The sequence below is a fragment of the Sinocyclocheilus anshuiensis genome, unplaced genomic scaffold (genome assembly GCF_001515605.1).
Source record: "Sinocyclocheilus anshuiensis isolate Anshui unplaced genomic scaffold, SAMN03320099.WGS_v1.1 scaffold1452, whole genome shotgun sequence".
Classification (NCBI taxonomy): Eukaryota; Metazoa; Chordata; class Actinopteri; order Cypriniformes; family Cyprinidae; genus Sinocyclocheilus; species Sinocyclocheilus anshuiensis.
In genome coordinates, this window is record NW_015544231.1 from 50,391 (window position 1) to 58,658 (window position 8,268).

General features: G+C 40.5%; 1 protein-coding gene across 1 annotated transcript in view; it reads left to right on the forward strand.

Moving 5' to 3' along the window:
• The first annotated feature begins 7,110 nt into the window (after nucleotides 1-7,110).
• The window catches only part of LOC107697489 (transmembrane protein 200A), a 14,414-nt gene continuing 13,256 nt past the window's right edge, over nucleotides 7,111-8,268 (forward strand). Inside the window, exon 1 of the mRNA XM_016498297.1 lies at nucleotides 7,111-7,660. The gene's annotated coding sequence lies outside the window, so the exon portion shown is untranslated. The remainder of the gene's footprint in view (nucleotides 7,661-8,268) is intronic.

Below are 8,268 nucleotides of genomic sequence, written 5' to 3' on the forward strand. Positions count from 1 at the left end.
TGGCCCAGCACAATGCGGGGAGGGGAAGGGTGACATCATGACTGTAGTTGTTTGTTATAGGAATACTGACTCGGGACCAATTTCCCTTTCGCAGCTGGATGATGGTCTCTGCCACATTCAACCCCTCTGGCAACACCTGGCTTTCCATTGGTTCGAATACCACTTCCCGTTTCCAGGAGATAGGGGCAGTTCGCACTTGGCACTTTACTTCTTTAGTGCGACCTCCAGGAATCACTGTTCTGAATCGGTCTGCTCTAACTATCCCTTCCACTGACTCCTCATTATTGTTCTGTACAAGCCGAATTAAAACTGCGGTTTTCTTACAGTCCAGGGAAAAAGCTCTGCTCACTGCTATCGAGCTGACTGGTGGTTGATGCTCTAAACCATTTTTAAGTAGCTGCTTGATGACATTGTAGCCGATTATCGGCTCTTCCGCCACTCCCGGGTCATGTGACACAAGCATGGGCACCAGTAATTCGGGCGATTGGGCTTCCTCTTTGCCTAGCTGGAACTTGACTTCCACCCAGCCTATAAAAGGGATAGATGTTTGGTTAACTGCTTTCCCTACCAATGTTCCACATCCTAGAATCTCTTCCATGTTGTGAACTGTGGCGTGTGGGAGGTGTTCTGCTCGCCATTCCTCATTAATCAGACAAACCTGTGATCCTGTGTCCCACAATGCTTTGGTTGGCACGCCATCTATGAAGCAGTTTATGATACATTTTTTTCCGATTAAGTTCAATAGTTTTACATGACAATGGGGGAAAAGTCGACTTACACCGGTGGAGCCCTCTCCTTTGTCGGCTAGTTTCCGCTGTGCCGCAGTCTTTTGTGCCTCAAGCTCTTTAATCCGTTGACGGAGAAGTTCCTCCACACTACTACGTGTCTCAACTTTACTGCTTATTTCCCCACCTTGATGTGACACGGTTTGGGCGGCCATGTCCACTTGATCCATTCTTTCTGTCTGCTCTCTTTGTCGTCTACAGCCTTTAGAGAGATGGTCTGGCTGTCCACACTTAAAGCAATGTACGCACTGATCTCCAACGTTATTATCTCTACACAGCTTGCACCCTTTTTTTGTCCTCCATTTTGAATGAGCTAATGGCCCTTTTTGACTGTACAAGGCTTTCCTCCTTTCCTCCATTTCCTCCTTTAGCTGTTTCACTACTTCAAATAGCTCAGTTTCTTTCTGGTTATTAGCGGTTAGCTTGCGAACCTTACTCTTAATAACTTGGCTGTGGGCATCTGGGACATCAGCGTGTGCCCCTCCTATTCCACTGTTTTTTCTGAGGAACTGCTACTACAGTCTCTATTTCGTTGACTTTGGTGACTTTTGTGCTGTTCTTTAGCTTGACTTGTCTTTCATATTCAACACTAGCTGCTTCGTTCATCTTTTCTATGAGCACATCATCAGTTATCTGCAGGTCATCCAGGTAGGGTTTAAGTTGAAATTTAATATTATCATTCAACAGCCCGGTACTGACCGATCTCAAGAACTTTTTCTGTATGAACTCCGGGCTACACTGTTCATCAGACTCCACTTCTCTGGATGCCAACAAAAGCCTTTCTTTCAGTTCAATAGCACGAAACAGAAAGTTTTGAGGGGATTCACGAAGGTCTTGGCTAATATTCACCAACTTGTGATAAAGATCAATGGAGCTGTCCTCCTTAAAGTGCCCCTTTAAGATTGTCTTCAGCTGGGGTAAGGTGAGGTTACTTTTTATCTCCAGCATGTCGCGTATGCTGAGGCCAGGGCTAATAGCTTTTACCACTGCATCAATCACTTCAGACTCATTATATCCCTTACTGAGCCCCATATCAATTTGGTGCATTAAATTGGTATATGAAAGTTTCTCCTTTTGGCCTCTTTCCCCTATCTGACCACATATTTTAAATTCCCTCCTTATTGTGACCTCAGGCAGTTTATTTACTTGAGAGGGATTATCAAAAAATTTTTTCGGTTGTCAAAGTGGGAGCTCCACAGTCCAATTTTTCACTTAGTCTGTTAATTTGGTCAACTAATGCTTGAGTGGATGTCTGAAAACTCAGCTGGAGCTCTGAATACTGTTTTTGCAATTTTTTGAGTTCACATGCCTCTGCTGTGTTTTTTTTAACTGGCTTCTGAAATGTGATCCCTCTGTCTTAATTGAAATATTTGCTCCAGTAGATTCTTTAGGTGCTGCTCTGCCACCTCTTCTTCCTCCGACTCAATTACATTGTCCACTGACTCACTGATAAGGCGAATTAACGTGTGCTTTTTCTTATCTGGAGACACAGGGATATTCGCGAAACTGCACACCTCCCTCAGCTGTTCTATATGCAGGTGTAGCAGAGCCTCACTCTCCCGGTCCTGTAGTCTTTCCAGCTCCATTTTGTCAGTGTGCTTTCCATGCGATCTCTCCTCAAACGCTCTGCATGCGCGTCTCCGCCTCTCTGCATGCGCGTCTCTGTCTCTCTCACGTGCACAGTTAATTCTCCTGGCTGGCTCGCCAATTTTGTAACACACTCGAGTAATCACAACGACCCCCGAACGTGATGAATTTAAGTTCTTTACTGAGAGATTCCAAAACTGAAAGTACAAACAAGAACAGCTTGTAAGTGATGCTGTCTTCACTCGTGCACATGGTGAAACACGCATGCGCCTCTTCGGCGATTAACTTTATCTCCGCCTTTTTTACATTGAGTACCAGTGGCATCATACATAAACAGTATGTATCATATACTCATCACACATCGCTAGTTTAGTTAATTGCCAAGGTACGTATACTAACACATACACTTTCATATTACATAACTCAGCAGAGTAATATACCCCGTAACTCACAGCAATAACATTACACCCAACTGATATTCAACTTATACAACAGTTCATGCATGTGTTTGTAGTTATCGCTTACCTGAAAGTACAAACAAGAACAGCTTATAAGCGATGCTGTCTTCACTCGTGCACATGGTACAACATTAAGTGAAACACGCATGCGCCTCTTACCAAGGACCCTTAGCTGTTCTTAACTTAGCCAGATGAGTTAATCCCTATTTTACAGGTTGTGCATGTCTTCATGAATCAATTTTAAGAACATGAAAATTATATTTTACACTACATATAGACAATTAAACAAAATAACATTTCAATATTATTTGCGGTTTTAACACTATTGAACAGGCATGAGGGGGGTGAAGTACTTTTCTTCTCCATTGCATGTACTTTTCTACTTTACCACACATGCATGCATTCCTCCACAGTGAACACATATCTGGGATTCATGACAGCATGAGGCTTTCCTCAGCTGTCTCTTAAGATGATCGTCATTTCATGAATAATGAGAGAGCAAACACCAAAATCCTGCGTCAATGCAATGGTGGGATTCTTCATTTTTTCCCCAGCATGTGCAGAAAAGCACTCATTAATTGAAGATCATGCCTATTTTTTCTCTCTTTGACTATAGTGATCACACCTACGCCGTCTGCAGTGCTAGAGTCATCCTCCACTGCTCTGAAGACTCACGTCTCTATCCACCTCCTCTGTGATGCTGGCTGAATTATACGCTTGTGTAGGAAATGAAGATGCTGTTGTAAGGTGCTCATGATGAGCACTCAAAGGCTTAGTGCACATTTCTCCAACAATTAAATCTGTCATCGTGTCATCTGGTCTTAACACTTTTCCAAATAATTTTTCTGGAGCAATTCACTCAAGAAATGTAAATAATCTTCATTACTTATATTTTATCAATAGACTTTATTTGTTTCCATGGAGCACAAAAGGAGATGTTAGGCAGAATGTCTAAGCTTCTCTTTTCCAGGCAACAAAAGTGGATGATTTATAGTACCACCAAGCTCCAAAATGGATTAAAATTAAAGCACAATGGAAGTATCATAAATATCAAAAGTATCACTCTTGTGTAAAATTTTGCTACTCACTGAAAATGTCATTTTCAATCTCCACTATAGCTCTCAAATGTTATTCTCACATGCAAGTTTGCATATTGAAACTTGGCACATCATGTTTAGTTGTGAGCTGGGTGGGGAAATTATCGCCGTCACTAGCCAAGCGTGGGTCATTTTTCACAGGGGCGGGTAATTCTGCTTTATTTACCAGCCCGATGTGTCAGACAACTTGTGTTGGATTGGCCTTTGACAATAAAATGCGTTCTTGTTGAAGAAATGTTTTTAAGTACTGAATAGCAAAAGCAGAACCAGGTTCTTGTTCACTTCACATTTTGGTTCTTGAGTTTGAGTTTAGTTTTTTTAAATCCACACCTATCAAGGTGTAATGCTTTGTACATTAATCATTTTCATATATGCAGTAAATTATGTATATAAATTCTAAATTCTAGAATAAAAATGGTTGGCTTTTGATATTTGAGTGGCTGGCGTGATGCATCTTGATGTGCCATGTGAATATGTGTGAGTGAGATTTGAGAGTCCCAAAAGACAGGAAGATTATCGGTGAACAACAAATTATAGCTCTTCTATGAAAAAGCTATTGTATTAGAAGACTTTTTATGGTGCTTTTTGAAGCATCACCATCTACTTTTGTTGAATGGAAAGAGCAGCTCAGACATTTGTACTTCTGTTGTGTTTCATGAAAGAAAATAACAGGATCAGAAAAACTTAAGGGTTTATAAATGATGACAGAAATTTCATTTTAGATGAACTATTCTTTTAATAGTAGTTTTTTAAGCTGGCTGTTCTCTGACTATGAGTCTAAGGCTTAGTGTTTGAGAAACTAATCATGTAATCCCCTAAAAACACTTTATGAAGCTCTGTAAGTCTGCCGCTTTAAATGCTCAAGCTCATTAAAGTGGAGTCTGATTGACTTCCAGTGATTTTATGATTCATCAGCTTACGACCGCTCCTCTGTGTCGTTATCGTTATTGCTGTGGTTCTTCCCCACATAGAAATAGAATGACATTTAAAACTTCATAGTTACCGTCCTTGTTGTGAACGGCCCATGAGACTGTGAGAGTGTGTGTGGATGTAATGTACTCACCTGAAACATCTGTTGTGATGACAACTCTGAAAAACACATTAATACAGCAGGAATATGTTGCAGCGAACTACACAAGCTCCCAGCTGCCTACGCTCCGCTTGAATAAAATATTCATCAGACAGACTACACAGGCTATGCGATCTTCTTCTTGACTTCCAATTTTGAGCAGAATCCAGCTATGCTTTCATGAATACCAAAATTACTCATTTTTAAAAACCCGTTTATTCTACCTCAGTCTTGTTTGAGGGCAGAGACATAGTCCCTGTGTTGAAAACCAAAGAAAACGCATCCCAGATGAGGTGCATGCATGCATGTACTGATGTTAGAAGAGAGGACAAAACATCAAGTCATTTTAACAGGATCTGCTCCAACCAGTAGGTTTATTGGACATGCCTCCCTCTTGCCGTATAACAATGCTTTATTTCCTGAAAGCTCATTGCATCCCTGTTAACCACAGTGTCAGTCAAATAAACAAGGGCCTCTGAGAGCTGTGTTTGTGGGGTGAGCAGCTCCAGAAGTGAGTGGCACCTCTCCACAGCAGGAAGACACACACAGACAATTACACTAATTCATAATTGAAATTAAAACAGTTAAAGGTTTGCTTGCTGTCAATTCTCCGTACTGTTTTGTTCCAGTTCATTTGTTTAGTCTGATGCCACTGTTTCTGGGTCAAAACGCTCCTTCAGATGCCAAAAACCAACAAAGAATGCTGCTCATATACACTTACTTTTAAAAGCTCAGCTTAAAGTTGTGCTATAAATGAATAGTACTCATAAATGGCTGCTGAGAGAGTGTTCAGGGTTCGATACTTTGCAATTTAACAGGCAAGGAGGAAATCATCCAAATAACCAATCTTTAAAAACTGTTAATGAATTACAAAATATCTGATCACAAGAAAAGAGTGCAAAATTGAAAAGAAGAAAAATAGCACGTTGTCATAAAAGCGCTTGTTAGAGAGTGAGAGACAGAAAGAGCGAGGAGAGAGATATATTCATGTGTGTGAGAGAGAAAAAGCCTTGTGAACTCAGCTATGCATAGCATAAACACAGGAAACCAGAGAGATGCCGACATCTGTAGTCTTTTAGATAAAGCGTTTTAGTACATTAACTCTTCAACCGCCACGTGCAGAAGAAAACCTGCCTAAGGAAGCCCTGTGAGCACACTGTGTGTAAAATAAGGAGAAAAAAAAAATCAGATTCAATGAATTTCCTAAAACTTAATATAAAGTGAGGACTATGTTTAAAAAATCCCCATTTTAATATAAACAGTTTAAAGGGTTAGTTCACCCCAAAAATGAAAATGACCTCATGATTTACTCCCCCTCAAGCCATCCTAGTGTTTCAGACGAATCCAATCAGAGTTATTATTTAGAAACGTCCTGGCTCTTCCAAGCTTTATAATGGCAGTGAATGGCAGTGTTATTTTTCAATAGTCCAAAATTAGTCCAATAAAGCGCATCCATCCTTAATAAAAAGTCCCTCACATGGCTCCGGGGGGTGAATAAAGGCCTCCTGTAGCAAATCAATGCGTTTTTGTAAGAAAAATACCCATTTTCATTTTTGTGTGAACTATCGCTTTCAGAAATAAGTAATGATGTATAATGAATAAGAATTGTCAAAGATTCTGCAGTCTAAGTCACTAGATGATAGGAAAAGTTACAGGCAAAGTTTTTAAAAAGTGCATATACAACATTAGTAGGCCTGCAACATTAAGCGTAGAGGTGATTTACAGTATTGAGATGAAATTAAATGTTCCAGCCCATGTCATCCAAATCTCACTCCAGCCAGTCAAGGCATATTTCTATCTAATATAGAAAGTGACAGGGTTGCCAGCTTTTGGCACTGTAACAAAGTTTATCTTCTCTAATAAAATATTTTTATGACAGTAGAGTGGTTGTTAGCCTACAGAAATATTTACGTCCTCATGAATGATCATGTCAGAGTTGTTTTCCAGTAACATGCGTAGTGTGTTTGCAAGAGGTTTTTTTTTTTTTCAATCCCACGCAAATTAATTATTTAATTTCGCACACACTCTCTCTCTCGCGCCCTCGCTGTCAGTGTGCGTCATCTGGAGTGGCGTCACGTGGGAGTACAAAGGCAGCGCTCGCGCTCTGCGCCTCGGTCTCGAGAGGAGATGCTTCACAAAGAGCACTGCTATTTCTTATTTACTAAAATTATACAACCAAATATGAGTGACTTTTACTTTTTGTCGACGCGTACTCGTCTGTTTAATAGGATTATTCAAGCGTCTGAGTGAAATAACGGAAGTCACGCTCGTCTTGTGCTGTTTATTATGGATTTATAGACTAGAAAACGCTCGACCGGTGGACAGAAAGGAAAGAAAGGGAATAAAGAAAAACTGACTTGTTCCGTTTTTGACATATTCTCATCCAGACCACATGTTTTGCTCGTAAATCGTGAAGTTTGTCTGGAGCGCGTATCCAGCTGCTGAGATGATGGAGAGCAGGAGCGCTCAGAGGGAAGTTTTCTCTCAAGACATCCAAACAAAGAGAGTCTCATCGACCGGATTATCAAACTACAGAAAAACAGCTTTCAAAACTAAGTATTGGCGAAAGTGTCCTTCACTGTGAAGCGGAAATATGATGCTGAGCGCGAGATCTGCTTGTGCGTAATGGACACATAACATCAGGAGGAGGATCTCAGCGGACAGGTGTGTGTTATCGGTCAATACAACATTCATGTTAAGCTTTAGCATTCACTCAATCGCAAACCAGTAAAAAAGATATATTTAGTGGAGTGGTGAGGCATGGTTTTGTTTTTAGATTAGCCTACAGCAAACCCGTTTTCGTCATTACGCACAGATTTCACATTTATTTCTCCACTTCTGCCAAGTATTTTTAGCTACTTACATTGAAGGGGTTCTGTTTTTCTAAATGATGCGATAAAGGACATGTTGAGCAGGTTTGTTAAAGGTCAGTATCTCTCCATCCGACAGATGAGCAGATGAAAACAACACCAATATTGGAGAGCATATGCTCGATGTGATTGGTCCGCAGAGGACTTTATTACTTCTGCCTCCCACACACACACACACACATATACGCACACACACACACTCACACACGCACACACATATACGCACACACACACACACATACGCATATACACACACATATATACACACACACACACACAGTCACTTTAATCAGTCTGAATAAGCTCTTTTGCACTACAAATCATTATATCTGCACTGTTGTTTACTTCACTGGTTTGCACTCTATCTGCCGTGTGCTGCTTTATATATATATTTTTTTATAT